This window comes from Hyperolius riggenbachi, chromosome 11, assembly GCF_040937935.1.
Source record: "Hyperolius riggenbachi isolate aHypRig1 chromosome 11, aHypRig1.pri, whole genome shotgun sequence".
Taxonomy (NCBI): domain Eukaryota; kingdom Metazoa; phylum Chordata; class Amphibia; order Anura; family Hyperoliidae; genus Hyperolius; species Hyperolius riggenbachi.
In genome coordinates, this window is record NC_090656.1 from 230,672,209 (window position 1) to 230,695,671 (window position 23,463).

At 45.1% G+C, this 23,463-nt stretch overlaps 1 protein-coding gene and 1 long non-coding RNA gene across 2 annotated transcripts in view; one reads left to right on the plus strand and one right to left on the minus strand.

Annotated features, from left to right (window-relative positions):
- TSPAN18 (tetraspanin 18) overlaps window positions 1-23,463 on the plus strand; it is a 203,859-nt gene that overhangs the window by 19,355 nt on the left and 161,041 nt on the right. The window lies entirely within an intron of this gene.
- Window positions 14,539-23,463, minus strand: part of LOC137538602 (uncharacterized) — a 33,420-nt gene continuing 24,495 nt past the window's right edge. The window contains exon 3 of the long non-coding RNA XR_011024846.1: window positions 14,539-14,621. This is a non-coding gene — a long non-coding RNA (uncharacterized lncRNA). The remainder of the gene's footprint in view (window positions 14,622-23,463) is intronic.

The window sequence follows — 23,463 nt, forward strand, 5'->3', positions numbered from 1 at the left end:
TGCATGTTACAGGGCAGATTTAGGACACCTACGTTTACCTGGGTACTTCTGCGCAGTATAGGTGACTAAGCAAAATAATGCATTCTTCTGTGAACTAATGCTGGGAATACACGGTTCGTTTTTGCCTTCGTTTAAACCTTCGTTTCGATTGTGCCTTTTGTCCTTTTCGATCCCGAAATAATCGGTCATACGGTTAATATCACCACCCACGGTTTCGGTTTTTTTTTCGATTCTGATGGTTTCGTTTTTCCAATGATCGAAGGCTGCAAAGAAACGAAACGAAAATCCCTTTTTACAGGGACGGACTAGCATAAACGAATATATAATCGATCTGAACAGCCATCAAGCCTACCAATGGCTCGATTAGATGGATAAAGAGAGATAATATCAAACATGTTCGATCACTAGTCGTTCGTTTTTGGGGTCTATTAATCGAAACTATAATGAGATTATGACTATTTTCACATACGTTTTCAACACTCGATTCGTTTACCGAACGAATCGAAGGTTTAAACGAAGGCAAAAACGAACCGTGTATTCCCAGCATAAGACCCCGGCTTTTAATTTAGCTGTAAGGATAACAGTTGTGCCTGGATGAGTGAATCTGTGAATGCATTTGTTTGAACATTTGCATGCGAGCGTGCGAAGGGTTACTGACATATGCAATGGACTCCCAGCCGCTGTCCGTCTAAGGGTAAAATCACAGCCCGTGCTTTGTAAATTCTCCGCACGACTCCTGTTGTCCTCCACCTTCACCCTCTGTGTTGTTACTGTGGATGCCTGTACCGTGTGGCGCCAGGCGTGTGTGATGTTACACATGCGCCACGTGGTACAGCAGTCGGGGTTACAGTGGTGGGCGCCTTGACAACAGCGGTAGAGGTGAGAATTTACACACGCGGCCATGTTAAGCCAGCAGCCACGTTGGGCGTGTGTTTGTGCTATTGGCGGACACCAACAAGTAAAGTATACTGCACTGGGAGGCACATTTTAGGCCAGAAACCCACTAGGAGTGATTTCTAAGCGCTAGTGATTTGAAAAAGCTCTTGCTAATGCAATGCTATGGGGGATTTTTATAAAATCACATCGCTCCAGTGGGATCACATCCATAGCATTACATTAGCAAGAGTTTTCAAATCACAAAGTGCTCAGAAAATCGATCCAAGTGGGTTTCAGGCCTTACATTAGCGGCGGCAGATGCAGTGGCACAAGATCGGGAACAGCTCTCTCTCCGATGAGATTCGATCAGAGAGAGATCTGTCTCTTGGTCGATCTGCCCATACATATTATGATAGTGTAGGAGTTATATGAGAGAGGTGTTGGTAGTGCAGAGTTCGGTGGTCTCTATAGAGCTGGCCGTGTAGGTGGTATGCCCCCCCTCCTCTTGCGAGCTCTGTAACCCCTTGTATGGTAAAGTTATACATGTGTTATGCAGTAAGGAGGAGAGGGGGGGGGGGGGATCAGCTGTATGGATATCACATGCATGATTAGTGGAGAAACAAAACTGCTGTTTCACCTCCGTCATACTCTCCCATCAGCAGCTTCACGTATCTATGCAGGGAATACGTTTACCTATAGAAAATATACATCCCTGGCCACACACAGCTTTCAGGGCAATGGTCTTAGGGTGCCCATACACTGGCAGATGGTCAGAAAAACGTGGGACATCCCGAGCAATAGATGAGCCTGCAACATTCATCACTGGCCCGGAGGGAACACATTTTTTTCAAGGGGGAGTCCGTCTGGCGCAGAAAATCAAACGCCTCTGTGGCTGCACACCTGTCCAACCCCTGGAGTCGGTGCAAAAAGCTTTGACACGTGACCAATCAGGCGGGGGGGGGGTGCTGTTACCAGACCGCCCAATCACAGCTGCCCGCTGCTGCTTTTGCTAACTGGTGCCAATGGGCCACAGCACCATCCTTGAGCCACTCATGTCACTGCTACTGATAGAGTGCAGCGATTGGCCCAATGATGGTGCCATGGTACCACCCACGAGACCATCGGCACCAGCAAAAGGAGCAGTGGGCGGCTGTGATTGGCCAGTCTGGTGCCAGCTCTCCCGTCTGGTCGTGTGCCAATGCTGCCCCTCTGACTGGCCAATGTGACGGCGAGTGTCGTGTGGAATATAAGATCCCCTGAAAATAAGCTCTAGCACATCTTTTGGAAAAAAATTTACTATAAGCCCAATCTAGACGATACGATTCTTTATACGATTCGATTACGATTCTATTTACGATCTGATTAAATCCGACATGTCCGATCAGGATTCAATTCAATTCGATTTGCCATTGTTTTACAGTGGCAAATCGAATTGAATCCCGATCGAACATGTTGGATTTAATCGGATCGTAAATTGAATCGTATAAAGAATCGTTTCGTCTAGATTGGGCTTAAGACGCTGTCCTATTTTTGGGGAAACCCTGTACATGGGATTTACCCGCGCAGAGATCTGAACTGAAGATTATCCCACAAAATAACTTTTGCTTTCTTGCACTTTCGTTCTGCAGAGTTCGTGTTTTCTGCTTGTCGATATTTTCTGCGTGTAGAATCAGGAATGTCCGGTCGCCTCAGATTTATGCGAGTCGCGGAAACGCAGAACTCTGAATTCTTTGCTAAAATGATTTTACATAGAAGAGATTCCCCAGGAGAATCTGAAGAATGCATTGCTCGTCATATTTAGCATTTTTTTTGCTGTTTTGTTAGATAAAATCACGCGCTGGTCGTTACTGACCCCCTTAAAGTGCCCCATTGCCAGCGTAACTTAACTGAATGAGTGACAGGGCTCCACAATAGATGAGGGACTCTTGATAGGACTGACTTTAGTTTTGTGCTTTAAATTAAACATTGTCTAATTAATGCAGACTTCAAATAAAAGTTATGTTCTCTGTATCTTGCAGAGACAGATGCTGCTCGCAGTGTATTTCCATAGTAATTGTTTGTTTGTTTGTTTCTGGTGAGGTTATCACTGCACACAAAACAGAGAATTCTCAGGATTTTAGGGAGCCTCAGTCTGTCAGCTGAAAGGCCTGGTGCACACCAAAAACCGCTAGCAGATCCGCAAACTGCTAGCAGATTTTGAAACGCTTTTTCTTATTTTTCTGTAGCATTTCAGCTAGCATTTTGCGGTTTTGTTAAGCGTTTTTGGTGTAGTAGATTTCATGTATTGTTACAGTAAAGCTGTTACTGAACAGCTACTGTAACAAAAAACGCCGGCAAACCGCTCTGAAGTGCCGTTTTTCAGAGCGGTTTGCGGTTTTCCTATACTTAACATTGAGGCAGAAACGCATCCGCAATCCAAAATCTGCAGTAGCCCGGGAGTATGCGTTTCTGCAAAACGCCTCCCGCTCTGGTGTGCACCAGCCCATTGAAATACATGACCCAAGCGGATCCGCACCCGCAAGCGGATCGCAAACCGCAGCCAAACCGCTCTGGTGTGCACTAGACCAAACAGCTAAGTATTTAAAGGACAACGGTAATGAGAGTGATATGGAGGCTGCCATATTGATTTCCTTTTAAGCAATACCAATTGCTTGGCTATCCTAGTGGTCCTTTGCCTCTAATACTTTTAGCCCTAGCCCCTAAATAAGCATGCAGCAGATCAGGTGTTTCTGACTTATAGTCAGATTCAGGGCTGTGGAGTCGGAGTCGGGGGAATTTTGGGCACCCGGATTCGGAGTTGGAGTCGGAGTCGTGGTTTCAGAAACTGAGGAGTTGGAGTCGGAAGATTTTTGTACCGACTCCACAGCCCTGGTCAGATTTGACAAGACTAGCTGCATGCTTGTTTCTGGTGCTATTCAAACACTACTGCAGCCAAATAGATTAACAGGGCTGCCAGGCAACTGGTATTGTTTAAAAGGAAACAAATATGGCAGCCACCATATACCTCTCACTTCAGTTGTCCTTTAAAGGGATATGGAGGCTGCCATATTTTTTTTTTCACCTTTTAAACAATACCAGTTGACTGGCAGCCCTGCTAATCTATTTGTATCTATTTGGCTGCTGTAGTGTCTGAATCACACCAGAAACAAGCATGCAGCTAATCTTGTCAGATCTGACAATCATGTCAGAAACACCTGATCTGCTGCATGCTTGTTCAGGGGCTATGGCTAAAAGTATTATGCTGAGAATACACCATGAGATTTTTTTGGCAGATTAATGGTTCGATCTGATTTTCAATCTTTTTTCTGATCGATTTCTTATAGAAGTGAATGAAAATTGATTGGAAAAATGATCAGAAAATGGATCGGATGGTAAATCTACTGAAAAATCTCATTGTGTATTCCCAGTATTATAGGGAGAGGATCAGCAGGACAGCCAGGCAACTGGCATTGCTTTAAAGGAAATAAAACTGTCAGCCTCCATATACCTCTCATTTCCGTTGTCTTTTAAGAATCTGCTTCTGTGACGAAGATTTCTGAAGGCAGGACAAATTAGCTATTCACTTCTATACAGGACTTGGACAATTGCATAACAGGATTATGTGTAGCCAGTCTGCTCTCTTATGCCAAACCCTTTTCTTTTTCCCTGGAGCAAAATGTATTCTAAGGGTCCTTTTTTTTTACACTGTGCACGTTGCGTTGTGATTGAAACGAAACGGTGCTGAAAAGTTGCCTAGTAGGTTAGATGTGCGACGTGACTATACAGTGAGGCATACAGTACCCTGCAAGTATGCTTCACTGGCACTGGAAATTCGCATGTTGTCCAGTAAACACACAGCATCACTTGCGTTATTCCAACTGGACGCATCGAACCCAATACAAACATACCATAGAAGTATCATTGCATCGCGTTGGGATGCGATGTTGTGACGGAGCGTTATGAAATAACCAGAGCTGTGGAGTCGGTACAGAAATCTTCTGACTTCGACTCCTCAGTTAATGAAACCATGACTCCGACTCCAACTCCGGGTACCCAAAACGGCTCTGAATCTGACTCCTCGACTTCGACTTCTTAGTCTAATACTTAACAGGGCTGTGGATTTTTTACAAAAATCATCCGACTCCTCAGTTTATGAAATCAACGACTCCGATTCCAACTCCAACTCCGACTCCTAGTTCCCAAAATTGCTCCGACTCCAACTCCGACTCCACAGCCCTGGAAATAACACTAACCAGGTATAACTAGTTACCTTAAGGCTACTTGCACACCAAGACGTTGCGTTAGGTGCCACATTAAGGTCGCATAACGTGCACCTAACACAACGTATGGTGCTGCAAGAGGCGACGGTAGAGTGAGCCGCGTTAGGCGGCTCTATCCCTATAAGGTCTCCCAGAGTGGCGCTGATTGGCCGGCGGGACCACGTGATGCGGAGTGAGACACTCCGCATCACGTGGTCCCGCCGGCCAATCAGCTGCCGCCAGTGCAGTGAATATTAAGTAGCCATGTGCACGGCTACTGTAGCTGGCTCTCCCCGCCTCCTCTCCGCCCCCCACTGCGCATGTGCAAACAGTCTAACGCGGCTATAGCCGCTCTAACGCCGTAGCATGCTGCACTTTCTGGAGAACGTGCAGCGTTACATGTAACGCAACGTGGGCTGTGTGAACAGCCCACTTGTGTTACATTGCTGTGCGTTGGGGGAGCGTTACAGGCGCACTAAAGTGCGCCTGTAACGTCCCTGTGTGTAAGCAGCCTAAAGGAAACATCAGGCGATTTTAAAAAATAGCAGATCTACTTACCTGGGGCGAGGTCAGCGGCTGCTGTGCCTGCGCTCCTGGCAGCGGGAATGTGACTACGAGTGGCGTGGCCACGCAGCCGCACTAGGCGTAGAAGCCGCTGACCTTGCCGAGACAGTGGCTGCCACACAGTGGACCCCGCGAGACCGGCTGGGAGGGACACACGTACACACAGGTAAGTAGATCTGCTTTTTTTTGTTTGTTATTTAATCGCCTGATGTTTCCTTTAAAGCGGACCTGAACTCAGAATACTCTCTCTGCTCTAAAAGATACGCAACAGCATAATAACTTTTGAACAAAAAACCTTTTTTTTTTGTTACAGCTGATACAAATCCTAAAATAAATCTGCACTGTTTTTACTTCCTGATTCATGGAAACAGACATATTGTTTAACATCCTGTGCTTTCAAATCAGCTCATCTGCCATCTCTGCTGTGGCAGTCATGTGATACAGGGGAGAGATCAAATTACAGTTGTGATTAGTCACAGATGAGGGGGAATTGGACAGGCTAAACTCTCTAAATACATACAGGGTGCATTTCTCTGTTTCCTTCTGTCCTGTGCAAGAGTTCAGATCCACTTAAAGAAATTGGATTGGTTGTTGTTACTCACCTGGAACATGTTTGCAGGATCTTGATGGAGAAGGTCAGGTGTATAAAGAGTACCTATTAGTTTCAGGAGCCATTCGCACTGAATGACTATAATCTAGTGACATGACTGTGTCAGGAGGCACTGGGGACCCTGTACATACCAGCAGGGGACAAAGCTTCCTTGTGTCCACCCAGCTGTTGTCAGCCATGACCCCTCTGCCACCAATAACAGCCGTTCCAGCTATCCAGGCCTGTCAGAGGTCAGCCATGACTAGGTCATCTCAGCACAGCTGCCCAGTAATGTGGCCCTGATTTCAGCTTACTGCAGAGCTGTCATTTCACTGCTGTCCCCTTCATGACTGACTCCTCACATCTCTACATAACCTATTTTAATTACTGAGACAGCGCTCCTCTTCTGCTAATGTGCCACCTGTAAAATCAAACAGAGCTGGACATAGTGCATTACTGTTATAATAACACAGGTGCGTGTACACCCATACATAACCTGTCGGAGGCTTTTAGGGTTCGTTCACATTAGATGCGTTTTCGGCCTTTTTTCAAGCACAGACGATTTTTAAAATTGCCCACAAAACACTTGTGCAATGACTCTCTATGAGAAGGTTCTCATCAGCGCGGTTTGTGCACTATGTTCTCAGCAAAGCGGTGCCTGGACCATTTTTGGGGCGATTTTCGTATAATGGAAGGTATAGAAAGAGAGCTCAACGCGCACAAAACCGCTTTATGTGGCGATTGCGTTTGGGTTTTTTTTTTTTTTTTTTGAAGAAATACATTGTATTTATTCTTTTACGGGTCAAAGAGTTCACTTCCTGACTTGCGTTAGGGAGTGAATCTCAAAACCGCTCTGGCAAAGCGCTTAGAAAAGCGCTTTTTCCAAAAATGCAGCACGCAGCTGAGCACCAGGAAGGGGAAAAACAAAGCGCACTAAAATGCAAAACGCTTGCATTTGCATTTTTGTTTTTAGGTGTGAATGAGGCCTTATTGTGGCTATATATCAGAGCACGGATTTCCCAACATCCAATTCAAATTCCAAAGTGTAAATTCTAAACGTTAGTGTAATGCATGATCATTTTTTTGCAGAACTAGTGTCTTCTGAGCATGCTTAAAGGATACTCGAAGTGATATGAGATAGACATGGGCATGTACAGTGCCTAGCACACAAATAACTATGCTGTGTTCCTTTTTTCTTTCACTGATAAGAAATTCCCATTTTTACCTCTTTCTTGCTCTCAGAAGCCATTTTCTGCTAGGAAAGTGTTTTATAGTTGGAGTTTCTGTGAGGTCACACTGTAGCCACTTCCTGTCTGATTCAGGACTGAGTCAGCCACTTACATACCTGATATTTAACTCTTTCAGGCAGAGAAAGGAAAAAAGGAACACAGCATAGTTATTTGTGTGCTAGGCACTGTACATACCCATGTCTATCTCATGTCACATGTCACTTCAGGTATCCTTTAAAGGGATATGGAGGCTGCCATATTTATTTCCTTTTAAAGGACCACACATACAAATAAGTGCGTTTCTTGTTTCAGAGTAAAATGAGCCATAAATGACTTTTCTCCTATGCTGCTGTCACTTACAGTAGGTAGTAGAAATCTAACAGAACTGACAGGTTTTGGACAAGTTCATTTCCTCATGGGGTATTCTCAGCATGGCCTTTTATTCTTTATAAAGACACTCCCTGAAAAGGATTTATACACATACAGTATGCTAGCCAGCCTCCCTGCTCACTGCACAGTTTTTTGGCAGTTGGATGGAACTGCCATTTACTAAGTGCTTTTGAAAATAAAGAACACACTGATAATCGCCTATGAGGAGATGAGCTGGTCTAAAACCTGTCGGTTCTGTTCGATTTCTACTACCTACTGTAAGTGACAGCAGCATAGGAGAAAAGTCATTTAGAGCACATTTTTACTCTGGGAAAAGTGTACCTTTTTATTTGTATATGTTTACATGTTCTTTAAATTTACAATTTTCGCAATAGTGTTCCTTTTAAACAATACCAGTTGCCTGGAAGTCCTGCTGATATCTTTGGCTGCAGTAGTGTCTGAATCACCCACCTGGAAAGCATGCAGCTAATCTAGTCACATGATCTGCATGCTTGTTCAGGGTATGTGGCTAAAAGCATTAAAGGCAGAGGATCAGCAGGATAGCTGAGCAATGTGCATTGTTTAAAGAGAAACTCCGACCAAGAACTGAACTTTATCCCAATCAGTAGCTGATACCCCCTTTTACATGAGAAATCTATTCCTTTTCCCAAACAGACCATCAGGGGGCGCTGTATGGCTGATATTGTGGTGAAACCCCTCCCACAAGAAGCTCTGAGTACCGTGGTACTTCTGGCAGTTTCCTGTCTGTGAACCTTGTTAAATTGTGGGAAATAGCTGTTTACAGCTGTTCCCTACTGCCAAAACAGCATGTGCCAACAGTAAAAATGTCACCACGTGATAAATGTCAGAGTGTAAATCAGGGATTTAAAAGATTTTACAATGGGCAAACACTGACTAAATCATTTATACATAATTATTATAAAAATGAAGCACTTTTTTATTACATTATTTTCACTGGAGTTCCTCTTTAAAAGGAAATAAATATTCAGCCTACCTATCCCTCTCATTTCAGGTGTCCTTTAAGCAATACCAGTTCCCTGGCTTTCCTGCTGATCCTCTTCCTCTAAGGCCACATACACACATCAGACCATAGTCTTTGGAAAATGAAAGATCACAGACCAATCTTACCACCCTTCCTGTAGTATAAGAGCCGTACCTACACAGTCTTTTCTATGGAGCTGAACTCCACATCAGGAAAAAATCTTTGCAAGGTGCTGCACACACAGATGCTGTACAGACACAAAAGATCAGTATCTGCAAAAGATCTGTTCCTGCCAAAAATCCATTCCTGCAAATTGCAATGATAGTCTATGAGATCTGCAGATCATCATACACACATGATTTAACTGACATTCATCTGCAGAATCAGATCCACCAGGATGGATTTTCAGATCTGCAGATCTGCAGATGAATGTCAGTTAAATCATGTGTGTATGATGATCTGCAGATCTCATAGACTATGAATGCAATTTGCAGGAATGGATTTTTGGCAGGAACAGATCTTTTGCAGATACTGATCTTTTGTGTCTGTACAGCATCTGTGTGTGCAGCATCTTGCAATGATTTTTATCTGATGGGGAGTTCAGCTCCATAGAAAAGACTGTGTAGAGTATGGCTCTCATACTACATGGAAGGGGGTATGATTGGTCTGTGATCTTTCATTTTCAAAAGACTATGGTCTGATGTGTGTATGTGGCCTAATACTTTCAGCCATAGACCCTGAACAAGCATGCAGATCACGTGTCCCTGAATGAAGTCAGACTGGATCAGCCGCATGCATGTTTCAGGTGTGTGATTCACACACTACTGCAGCCAGAGAGATTAGCAGGACTGCCAGGCAACTAGTATTGCTTAAAAGGAAATAAACATGGCAACCTCCGTATACCTCTCAGGTCAGGTGTCCATTAGGATCATTAATGAGAAAATTTCCATGCAAAAAATTAGAAAAATTGAATCAAAATTGTAACCTATTGTGAGTGTAGTGGCTGGATAGTGTACTGGTTAAGTGTGAATCCTGAATAGGGTCAGTACACCTATTCAGTAAGAAGTCCTTGGGCAAGACTCCCCAACACTGCAGGGTGGCCTCTTGAGCGCGTCCCAGTGGCTGCAGCTCTTGAGCGCTTTGAGTTCAACAGGAGAAAAGTGCTAAATGTTAGGATTATTATTATAAAAAAAATTTTTTGAAATTGCAATAAACTTACAATTTCACAATGTAAACTGAAAATTAGTGAAATTCAGAACTCTCTAGATCCTCTGTGTGACTGGGGCGATCTGATCTATGCCAGGGAAATAACCTCACTTTTCTGGCCGGCTGCTCGCATTTTATAAAGGGATCACCCCAGTTTCTGGCTGTGAACAGGGATGGATTAATATGTAATAATAATAATAATAATCTGAACATTTGTATAGCGCTTTTCTCCTGTCGGACTCAAAGCGCTCAAGAGCTGCAGCCACTGGGCCGCGCTCAAGAGGCCACCCTGCAGTGTTAGGGAGTCTTGCCTTGAACTCCTTACTGAATAGTTACTTGACCTAGCCAGGATTCGAACCCTGGTCTCCCATGTCAAAGGCAGAGCCCTTAACCAGTACACTATCCAACCACTAATAGGTGCCTCTAGGCTAGGTATTTGATTTGGGGCCACTTGTGGTCCGTTTTTTTAAAAGTGGATCTAAGATAAACTTTTATTCATTGCATAATTGTGTTCCTTTTCTTATTGTTTATAGGGCATTCCTCAAATACTTTTTTTGTTTTAATACTCTAATTCCCTATAAACTAAACAAGCCTCGCCCACAGCTCCTCCAGAATGCCTTGACACTGTAGCAAGGGCTTATGGGAGCTCAGTCTGGGCAGGAGGAGGAGGAGGAGGTTACTAGCCAGAGATTTTAGAGGCGAGGGAAGGAGGGAGGAGGAGAGGGGATTGAATTTACACACAGGCAAGCTGATAGCATCTCCAGCCCTCAGCCTGTGACAATGTGACAAACAGAACATGGCTGCTGGAACATCTGGAATATGGAATTCAGTTCTGGGCACCACATTACAAAAAAGATATTGCAGTTTTAGAGCAGGTGCAGAGACGAGCAACAAAATTGATGCGTGGGATGGAAGGTCTCACTTATCGAGAAAGGTTAGATAAACTGGGTTTATTTAGTCTAGAGAAAAGACGCCTTAGAGGGGATCTAATTAACATGTATAAATACATCAGAGGGCAATATAATACCTTGGCGGATGAGCTTTTTGTCCCTAGGCCTTCTCAAAGGACTAGAGGACATGATCTGCGCATGGAGGAAAAACGTTTTAGCCATTTATTTAGGAAAGGGTTCTTTACAGTAAGAGTGATTAAGATGTGGAATGCATTGCCACAGGAAGTCGTTATGGCAAACTCTATACCTGCATTTAAAGGGGGCTTAGATGCTTTCCTTGCGTTGAAAGACATCCATGGCTACAATTACTAGGTAATGCCTAATGATGTTGATCCAGGGATTTTATCTGATTGCCATCTGGAGTCGGGAAGGTATTTTTCCCTTTAGGGGATAATTGGACCATGCCTTGTAAGGGTTTTTTCGCCTTCCTCTGGATCAACAGAGATATGTGAGGGAGCAGGCTGGTGTTGTACTTTATACTGGTTGAACTCGATGGACGTATGTCTTTTTTCAACCAAAATAACTATGTAACTATGTAACTATATGGCTGCTGTCATTGTATCACAGGAATAAATCATCATAAACTGTTGAAGCTGTTTGATATGCTGAGATATGATGTGTAAACTATCTAATCTTTAGATAACCTATATTGACAAGTTACTTGTTATAGTTCGTTTTTCATCTCGGGTCAGGGGTCAGAGAAGGCGGCAGGTGAGACCCTTGTTGCCCACTAGGCCCCAAACATCTGCCTAGGTTGTCTGGTGAATGATCCTGCTCTGGCTGGTGGGCCTCCTCTAAACCCATCCCCCCCCCCCCCCCCAACCCCATTTTCTGCTATTTGCAGTCACAGCCGGGCCTGGTCACAGGAGTTCCTCTGCATATCATGCCCTCTTCACCCAGGAAAGGAATGACTCCATTTACAAAGAGGGGCTTTGTTGTCTTTAGTAGCATGCAATCCAATTCTCCCTCCACAGTGCATATTTCTGAAAGCAGAGCGAAGGGCAAATGGCGAACGTGGCCCAGCATATAACAAAGGTCCCGGAAAGATGAGTAAATAGCACAATCTTGGTTTGTTCCTTCCCAGTTATATCGCTTATTGCAGCTCCTTTTTTTTTTTTTTTTTTTTTTTTTTATGTGGTATTTCACTTTCTTGTAGTGTTACAAGATTCCCAAATCAGTCATTTCTGTAGTGGAGAGAGCTGGCAGGGGGCGGGGCCGTGACCCACAGTCTGTACAGCTGGATGCTCTGAGCTGTGTGTGGTCACGTCTCTAATCACAAAAGTTTCAGTTTTCTTCAGTAATAGTTTTAATGATAGTTTAAAAAGTAAAGCAGGTGAGATGGGGTCCTTGACAAGGTAGCAGATCAGGCTCCCCCTTATGTTCTTTTTTGATAATCTTAGGTAGAGAGGGGCTAATGAAGATGGCAGCTGGGCTTCCTAAAGGGGCACCATGGCGAAAAATTGTAAAATTTAAATATGTGCAAACATAGACAAATAAGTATGTTTTTCTCTGAGTAAAATGAGCCATAAATCACTTTTCTCCTATGTTGCTGTCACTTACAGTAGGTAGTAGAAATCTGATAGAACCGACAGGTTTTGAACTAGTCCATCTCTTCATAGGGGATTCTCAGCAAGGATTTTTTAAATCCTTTTTAGGGAATATTTTTTATAAACAATGATGCTGGCCAGCTTCCCTGCTCGTTACAGTTTTTTGGCAGTTGGACAGAGCAACTTTCATTCACTAAGTGCTTTTGAAAATACATAAATCCCTGAGAATCCCCCCATGAAGAGGTGGACTAGTCCAAAACCTGTCACTTCTGTCAGATTTCTACTACCTACTGTGACAGCAACATAGGAGAAAAGTAATTTATGGCTCATTTTACTTTGGAAAAAAACATACTTCTTATTTATGTTTGCACAATTTTAAATTTTACAATTTTTCGCCATAGTGCCCCTTTAACAACCAAAAGGCCCCAGGCACTTGCCTAGCTTGCCTTTTGGATGATCTTGCTCTGAACAGGCACCACATGTTGGACCGGTAGTCGGTAGTTGTGATGATAAATGTTAACCATGTGAAGCAGTGCACACTGGATATTTGCGTGACCATTTACCTAAATTCACCAGATAGATATGTCGGTGGCCACTTGGCCAAGTCGTGAGTTTGTCCCACGTCAGTTGCGGTGGGGGCGGAGCTACATAACACAATATCAGGAGGATTTTCTGACTTAAAGGACAACTGAAGCTAGAGGGATATGGAAGCTGCCATATTTATTGCCTTTTAAGCAATACCATTTTCCTGGCAGCCCTGCTGATCCTCTGCCTTTAATACTTTTAGCCATAGCCCCTGAACAAGCATGCAGCAGATCAGGAGTTTCTGATCTTATTGTCAAATCTGACAAGATGAGCTGCATGCTTGTTTTTGGTGTGTGATTCAGACACTACTGCAGCCAAATAGATCAGCAGGGCTGCCAGGCAACTGGTATTGTTTAAAAGGAAATAAATATGGCAGCCTCCTATGGAGTCCTTTTGAAACATTCGCAAGCACGGTAGAAGATGTTTACCTAAAACAATCACTTTGGACAACCAAAAATCTACTGTGTGTCCCTAGATAGCTTAAAGTTAGATAAAATGTCTGATCAGCCATGGTGGATTCTATTTGATTGTTTGAAGAAAAAAAATAGATCATTTTAAATAAATACATAACACCCCCTCCCAAAACCCCCAACATTGTGCTGTGCTTTGGCCACCTTCAGGCTGTAGACAGACTAAGGGCTGGTTCATACTGGGCGCTTTGGTAGCGTTTTGCCGTCTGCCGGCAATCAGCAAAAGGCTGTTTTTTTACTGTACAGGAAAGCGATTTTAGAGTGATTGTGTTGTGCGATTCTTTAACATTGAAATGCAATCACTCCAAAAATGCTGCATGCACCATCAGCAAATCGCTAATCACTGGCGATCGCTACAGTGTGAGCACTACCATTGACTTGCATTAGCAGCAGCGCTTTGCTGATCACCGGCGATCCGCAAAGCGCTGCCAAAGCGTCCAGTGTAAACTAGCCCTATAAGCGCTTTCTGAGCGATTTTCTGACCATCACAGCATTCTGAGGGCTGGTTCGCGTTGAGCCCTTGCCCGCCGTTTCCTGGCGGTCGCGTTCTGGTCCGCAATCGCGATTCGGTGGCAAAATCTCACAATTTCAGAGCTTGTGATTCCCATCAATAGAATGAGAATCGCAGCGCAATCACCCTAAAGACGCTGCATGCAGCGAGTTTGCGATTGATCGAAAAAGCGGCAAGTTTGACCCAGCCCTGCACGTAAAAAAAAAAAGCTCCCAGTGACTTGCATTAAAAATGCGGTAAAATTGCCATGATCGCCGTTTTTTTAAAACAAATCACAATCGCAGCAATTTTACAGCTCAGTGTGTGTACAGCCTCATACAGCGCTGGTGGCCCCCGCAGTACAAACGTCCCTTCAGAATGACATCTGGAGTAGGATTTGGAGCCTAATTTAGACGTTTACCCACCTTCCGTATAGTAGAACCGGCCTATCAGGTTCGGCTGTCGCTCCTCTGCTACGTTCGCCATCTGGCCGTGTATAGGAAACCTGCAGATGAGCAGTTGTTTGCTGTCAGTCAGACTGAATGAAAAACACCTGTGCTGCTTATAAATTACTTATTTTTTTTTACATATTAAGATGACGAACCATACTAAACATTACACAGCCACTAACGTGTGCCTGGGGCAGACGTGTGGAGAGTGTGGAGAGTGTGGAGAGTGTGGAGAGTGTGGAGAGTGTGTGGAGAGTGTGTGGGGAGTGTGTGGGGAGTGTGTGGGGAGTGTGTGGGGAGTGTGTGGGGAGTGTGTGGGGAGTGTGTGGGGAGTGTGTGGGGAGTGTGTGGGGAGTGTGTGGGGAGTGTGTGGGGAGTGTGTGGGGAGTGTGTGGGGAGAGTGTGGGGAGAGTGTGGAGTGTGTGTGTGTGTGTGCGCGCAGGCGCAATGGAATGAAGACACTCGTGCTCAACTTTTTTGTCTGGCTTTTTTTTGAGTGGTTCTGTCTACTGGGCCTGCCCAGACCTGACTAGCACATGCTTGGTCCGGATAGGCTCATCCATGGCAGAGGCACAGCCAGGAGAAACCTATTCCACTCAAGTTGGTTGAGTAGTGACGAGTGATTGGATGATTGAAGCCAGCACAGACAGGCTCACCTGGTTGCATGTGTATAACGGAATAACAGTAAAAACTGCATATTTGGAGTGATCTGATAATCAGTAATGTACATAATTATTCAGAATACTTTTATTTTTTTATATCATTTTGGCTACCTGTGGGTATAAATATGCAAAACCTCGTAGCTCCACCCCCCCCCCCCCCCCATATCCCTAGTATCCCAGACAGGGCCGGGCTGAGGCAGAGGCGAGGCAGTCTCCATCCTCAGGGCGCAGTGTAGGAGGGGCGCACACAGGGCCAGGCAGAGGCGAGAGAGGCTCCAGCCTCAGGGCGCAGTGTAGTAGAGGGCACACAACTCACTCTGCTTCAAACACAATAGGGGAATGATAGCTGAGAGAAATAAGACAAGGGGCTACATGGCAGTGACTGAAAGCCAGATAACTAGAGATTAAGGTGTTGGGGGGGGGGGGGGGGGGGGCCTGGGGCACCTCTGTCTAGTAGCAATCAGTGTGTGACGGCTGAAGTGGAAAGGATGGAGGGGCGCACTTTGGTGCCTCAGCCTTGGGTGCTGGAGTGGAGGACCTTGTCCAGCTTTGATCCCAGAATCCTTTGCTGTGGCCTCTCCTCTGTGTCCTGTCAGTGAAGTGTTTGCTGCATATTGTTGTCCTCTTGTCACCGAATCTTCCACCTGTCTTATTTTCCCAGCCACAGATTCCTGGCTCGTCTCGTTTATTTTGCAGTACGTGGTGTGAGACAGAGATTGGCGAGATCTGGCTGTTTAATATACAGGGGTGCGCGGCCGGCGGGGGAGCCTAATGCAGCGTGAAAGTACATGTAATAAAAGAGATTTCTCTCTCTCGCTCCATTACGCAGGATTGAAGAGGGGTCAGGTTAAAGCGTTTCACACAGCGCTGCTCTCACCGCCGGACGAGCTCTTATGTCTCTGTTAAAGATCTCGTCGTTTCCATCAGAGCAGTGATAACTTGGCTGAGATTCTGCGCCTTTTTTTCCGAAAGGTCCCCCTCCTCCGCCGATACTGCGTGATTTCTGACCGCAGGAATAGGACAAACTGCTGGGTACACAGGATGCGCTTTCTGTCAGATTAACAGGTTTAATAGTTAACTTCTGACCTCTGATCTTCTCAGGATCGATTACGGGATCAAATTTGTGCAGTAGGGAGCTGAAAATAGTTCTCGTTATCAATTGGGAGCAGATCGGACATGTTGGAAATTATCGAATGCACACCTCGATCTAAAGGGAGATTGCATAGTGTGTACCTATCATTACAACCTACAGCTATGCTCATCTGGCATCCAATAATCTATGGTCTGTGATGGGGCTCATTACTACAGGTCACGGCTTATCCTAATGCTGGGCATACACGGGTCGATCCGGCAGCCGATTAGCCGCCGGATCGACCCCCGCCGCATCCCCGCGGATAGATTCCCCGCTCGATGAGCTGCCGGATAGATTCCCCGCTCGATCCCAAGCGGGGAATCTATCCGGCAGATCATCCGGCCTGCCAAGTTGCCGTGTATGCCCAGCATAAGAAAAAATGAAAAATTGGAACATTCCTGGTAGCAGCCACGACAGTATTGCCACATTTTTACATTTACCGTGATTCCCTGAAATGAAGACATCCCTGAAAATAAACCCCAGCAGGAATATCGAACAGACTCAAATATAAGCCCTACCCTGAATGTAAGCCCTAGCTGCTGTAAGAGGAAAAAGTATGGCAATTATTACTGGAGCTGATGGTCTCACGGGTAGCACCATCATTGGGCCAATCGCTGTACTCGCTGCTACTCAGCAAGTGCAGTGATTGGCCCAATAATGGAGCCATGGTCCCGCCTGCGAGACCATCGGCACTAGTAGAATCACAAGTTGCTGTACTTCTTCCCCATGGGCTGGATCTCGGGGACACCGCAGCATGGAGGTGGGGGAAATAAAATAAGAGGGTGCAGGGGAACATCGGAGGAAACGGGACAGCATGGCATGGAGCTGGGGGTAAGAGGAGGATGCAGGGTGACATGGGGCGAACACTTCTAATCCAGCGCAGGAGACTTGGGCGCAGCTGGCGCCACCATAGGCCGTAATAGGAATTACGACTATAGCAACGCACACTGAGTAACTTCAGCGCCGTCAGAAGACGGAGCTAAAGTTACTTGTAAAACATAATAATACGTCCCCCAGCAATTGCTGGAAGCCGAATTATATCATTCCCCACCATCCATGGTGGCCTGGAGGGGGAATAGTATGTAACACGGCCGGGACTTGTGCAGCAGCAGGATAAGCCGTATACCGGCTGTATCCTGCGCCCAAGTCTCCGGCGCCGATTCCTCTCGTACGCCATGAGGGTCAATGTAAGGCACAGCAGAGGACATGGAGGTTATAGGGGGCATGGGGACACCAGAAGGACACTAAAGGTCCTGTTGCTGTGTTTTTTCACATCAGCCGTGGAAAGAGAATAGAAGATAATATTTAAAAGATACCTGAAGTGAAAGGGATATGGAGGCTGCCATATTTAGTTCCTTTTCATCAATGCAGATTGCCTTGCCGGCCTGCTGATCCTCTGCGTCTAATACTTTTAGCCATAGCCCCTGAACAAGCATGCAGCAGATCAGGTGAGGTGACGGAAGTGTGGCTGGATTAGATGCTTGTTTCTGGCGTGATTCAGACACTACTGCAGCCAAATAGCTCAGCAGGACTGCCACGCAACTGGTATTGTGTAAAAGGAAACAAATATGGCATCCTCCATATACCTCTCACTCCAGGGTCCCTATAATGACCCCTTAATACAGAATTGCAGTGTATAATATTTATTTGTTTCTTTGTATGGGGATTATGCTTCTCTGGGTATGTTTATCTGAAACATTCTTCAACCATAAAGTCATTTTCCCAATTCTATTATGCAAGTAATAATACAGGAGTGGTTGGCCAGCCCTCTTCCTGATGCATTCTGGGGCGACTGTCAGTGAAGTGGAGGATCCCTGTGTGATTCGGACCTGGAAACTTGTACCTCCCACCCCCACCCCCCCTTCCTACGTCGCACAGAGCAGGGAGTGCGCAGAACTCCACATGAAAGGCATAAAATATCAGCAAACCTTTTCACTTGCACAGTATACAGCTGGCTAAACACAATGACGTCAGCGCGCCCCTGTGAGGCGCATTTTGGAGCGCAGAAGAGGCCCGACCTGGCAGCCGGCCTGGCCAGGTCGGGCTTGCCACCGGAGACCACCGGGAGCCTGCGGAGCGGCGCCGACGGCACATCCTGGCTACCACGGGCAGGAGGAAGCCCCAGGTAAGTGGATTTGGATTTTTATTTTTTTTTTACATGATGCCTGAACCTTCTCTTTAAGGGCCCTTTTACACTTAATCAGTTGCTCTCAGTTAAAACGGAAAGAAAACTGATTTTCAAAGTAATGCCCATGTTTTTCCTACGGCACCTTTTACACTTAACGCGTTTTAACTGAAATCTTAGTACGCGTTTTTTCTATAGCAGTGCATTGTGACAAATGCACACAAACGCACACCAAATGATTAAGTGTGAAAGGGCCCTAAGGCTTCCGGCACATTTGTCCACCTCTGTATTTTCTCCAGATCTTTTCAGCCTTTAGTGAAAGTGGATCCGAGATAAACTTTTACTCATTGTATAGTTGGGTTCCTTTCATATAGGTTATAGGGCATTCCTCAAGCCAAATATTTGTGTTTTTGTTCTAATACTCTAATTCCCTATAAAGTAAACCAGCCTCGCTCACTGCTCCTTTTGTGCCTTGGCACTCTTAGAGCCATGTAGCAAGGGCTTATGGGAGCTCAGTCTGGGCAGGAGGAGAGGGGAGGAGGGGGGGTGAAGATGCTATCAGCTTGCCTGTGTAATGTGACAAGCAAAACATGGCTGCCCTAGTTGTATCACAGGAAGAAATATTCATAAACTGTTGAAGCTGTTTGCAGCTAGATTTGCTGTGCAAACTATCTAAATTTTAGATAAGATATATAGACAAGTTACTTGTTATAGTCCGTTTTTCATCTCGGATCTGCTTGAATCAGATTAATAGTGAACAGGCCTCTCCATACCCTGACAGGCTGATGTTGCAGGCAGCCAGGCATGAGCTCTCCCAACGACCCCCCCCCCCCCCCCTCCGCGTCAGGAGGCAGCAGTATACGCGGGATCTCTGGGGAGCGACTCACTAATGAGGCAATGGAGGGGGCTGTGCTGATCTTCTTCACAGCAATGTCAGGATCAGGCTGCTCTGCTGCTATGTGAATACAGAAGAGACACAAATACCTGGATCCAGGTGTGCTGCCGACATGCTAGACTCATTAGTGGTTACATTGTAGCTGGGGGAGGATGTATACAGAATCATCTGTCAGCCCCGGGGAATTGTGGGAGAAAACGCTGTTGAATATCACTTATTCAGCAAACAGAATACCCAGAAAGCTAGGAGTGACCCAGAACCACTAGGAAAGTACAGGGGACCAAAAGAGACTGAAATGCCCTCCTACTAAAAAGCAATGCTCCATGTAGTTTGGTTTCTTAAAACAGAAGGTATTTGAGATAATTCAGCTTAAAGTGAGCGGCCGTGGCTTCCCACAATGCACCGCTACGGAATATGCAAATTACTGGTATCTCTTTATGCCCCTGAAGCCAGGCTTACATCCTGAACCGCTGGTGTATAGCAAGTCTATATCTTATCAATTTACAGAGCAACATCAACCCTACATGCAGACAGCCTGTTCCTGACTGTTAGTCCTCTTCAGCAGGGCTGGATTTAGGCCAAGGCCACCTAGGCCATGGCCTAGGGCACCACAGGAGCAAGGGCACCACAGGAGCAGGATAAACTGGTGCAGCATTTGCAAGCGTGCAAATACTGCAGTGCAGGGAGATCAGGCGAGTGCCTGACTGCGGTACTCTGCTGCTAGCCGCCTGTGCAGCAGCCACCTTGCTCTCTGTGCACGTTTGCATTGTGGCCGGCGGCTATGGACTTGGGCAGCATTGGGGACGGAAAGGAAGAGGAAGCGTCTGCACTGGAGACGAGCGGAGAAATGAGGGACACTGATAGACTGATGCAGTGTGAAGGTGAGCTGACTACCTATACTGAAAGGTGGGGGGTGGGAAGAGGAGGGATTAAGGGAGTCATCTGGCTACCTATATTGGAGGGAAAGGGGGAGGAGTCATCTGGCTACCTATATTGGAGGGAAGGGGTCTTCTGGCTACCTATACGGAAGGGGGAGGGGTGATCTCGCTACTTATACTGGAGGGAAGGGGGTCATCTCAATACCTATACTGAAGGGGGGCCGCCGGTGACAGTGGCCTTGGGCGGTAAAGATTGATATGGCTTTACACATGGTTTCTGATGCCATGACGGCACTAACCTGTCTACAATCATCTGGTCTGTACAGTCAGTGCTCTGCTTACAAGCAGGTTCCGTGAGAATGTTTGTAAGATGGATTTGTATGTTGAGTCCTGTGTTATTCAGCGCCACGGATTTGTGCTTTCTAAATCCATAATAATACATATAATATATAAATGATTTACTTTCAGACAACTCTGAACTTGGACATAAAGGACCATATGCAATTAGCTTTTCCTCCTGCGTTTTCACCTAGGAGTTAATTTGTCATCTTCTTTTCTATAACTTTCTAGCACTTTGCAATAGAAAAAGTACCACAAAGTAGGTTGGAAGGTACTATCAAAAGTATTTTAAGTATTTTCTTGCTTGCTGGTGGTTCAAAAAATCTCACTAAGGGCCTGAGCCCACTAACGCAGCTGTATCCACTTCTGTCCGCTTTTCAGCATCTCTACAGGTGGCAACACAATACAATAAAATGATCCGATTTTATGGCAATTCGATAAATATGATCAGATCTCCCGAAAAAAACGAAATCTTTTTTTTTCATTTGACTGAAAAATCTCATCGGATTTCTAGTTTTTTTTTTTTTTTTTTTCCTTCGATCTAGAATGCTGGAAATGTTTTCTTCAACTTTTCTAAAGATTGTATGGTGTGTGGTAGATTGTGAATTGGTTAATATACACACACCCTAGCAATTTTCTCAGTTTCCAATTATTTTTATCATAATTGGGGAAAAAATTGAACGTGTGTGTGGTACAGTGGTCATATTATTTTGTATTTATAAAGTGCCAACATATTACGCAGCGCTGGACATTAGTTTAGGTTACAGACAATATTTAGGGGTGACATACAGCAATACCACAATACAGGAATACAAGAAAACCAGATCACACAGCACAGTATGAGTACAAGGTAATGCTTAGTCAGTCACTGGATGGAGCATGGAGATTAGGCAAGTTAGGTTCACTCAGATGCCTAGCATGGGTGCACAGTAATGGAGGTGCATGATCAGGTAGGACATAAAAGGAGTGAGGACCCTGCCCAAAGGCTTACAATCTAGAGGGAGAGGTAGGGACACAAAAGGTAGGGGACCAGAGTTCAGCTGCGGGTTTAGAGCACCATTGGGGGGAAAGACCAGAGTGAAAAAATGCATTTTGAGGGCCTTCTTGAAGATGTTGAAGGAGGGGGCTGCCCTAATGGGGGAAGGTAGGGAGTTCCATAGTATTGGAGCAGCTCTTGAGAAGTCCTGGAGGCGTGCATGGGACTGGGTGATGCAGGGGGAAGTTCATTGGAGGAGCGGAGTGAGCGGCTAGGTGTGTAACTCTAAGGCTGCATTTCCACTTGTGCGGTACAAATCGCCCCGGTAAAAATTTGCATGCGGATGCGAATTTCGCATGCGGGTCTATGTGAATTTTCATGCAAATTCGCATGGATGACGATGTATGCGAATTTAACCATGGCAGTGCTGGTGTGCTTTTCCATTGTTTCTATGCGAATATTATATATATATTGTATACAGTATTTTGAACATGAAGACAACTTTTTGTGTCCCTGAAACCTTGTAACCTGTGTACTCTATAATGACCTCCAGATACATTTATCAGTGTTTGTATGAAAAGGAGACCGTGAGGCCTTGCTCACACTGCAGGCGGTTTTAATTTTTTTAAGCGCGGGATATTTTTCAAAATCGCCCTGAAAGCGCTTACACAATGATTCTCTATGAGAGAGTTCATATCTGAGCGGTTCGTTTCCGATCTGCTTAGATGAGCGTCGGGGAGTGAATTACCAAAATGCTCGGGAAAAACGTGTCGGAAAACGGTTGCCACAAAAACGAATCGCACACCCAAGCGCCGGGAATCGGAAAGTAAAAACGCCTCAAAATAAGCCCACCGCGGATAGACACGCAAGCAGAACGCAATGTGAACAAGGCCTTACAGAGCTAGTTCTGAAACCAGCAGTTACATGCTCTAAACAGGGGGTAGTAATCTGCAGTAGACACCCAAAACACCGGTTATAGCATCTGTAACTGCTGGTTTAGAATTAGTTCTGCAAATTGCTGGTTAGTGCGTGTCACAGTCTGTAATCACTCAGACACATATGGCGTAGCCAGCAGGTTAACTATGGGGTCGGCCACCCAGACGCAGACTGGTGTCATTTGTACAGAAATATGTGGCAATGTGTCCTGGCAGACTCTACACCAAGGATCATGTGGCAGGATGGAGGGGACCATGACAAATTCCAACATCATCATCATCATCATCACACTGTCCCTGCACAATCCTCGCCTCTCCTACAGAGAAACTGGGGAACTAGTCTCAGATTTGCCAGTTTATAAAGACATGGAGGACAGAGATCGTCCGTAACATGCTATTATTTCCAACTTGCGTGTACGTTTTATTTAGGTTGGGTGCACACAGGGCTGTGCGTGAAAGGTGCGTTTTCTGGCATGTGCGTTTTTGTCTGCGTTTTTAGTGCGATTTTTTTTTTTTTTTTTTTTTTTTTTTTTTTTTGTGCATTTGCATTTTTGCCGCATATGCATTTTTTTAGTTTTTTTGCGTGTTTAACGTGTTTTCAGTTCGCATATACGAAACGCATGTGCGTTTTCCATGCGTTGTTCTATTGCATTTTATGCAAATCACTAGGAAGACAACAGGAAGTGGAAATGCATAAAAAAAAAGTATTTTGAAAATGCGTACAAAACGCATTACATTGCGTTACCATTGACTTTCATTATGTACTTTTTTTATGCTTTTTTTTTTTAAAATCATGCAACAAAACCAGCGTTTTTAAAAAAAGCGTATTTGAAAATGCATGTTTTTTTTATGCGTCTTTTGATGCGTCCCATTGACTACCATTGCAGGCAAAAACGCTAAAGCTACGTACACACATGCGACAACGATCGTTCGTTGTCAACGACGAACGAACTTTT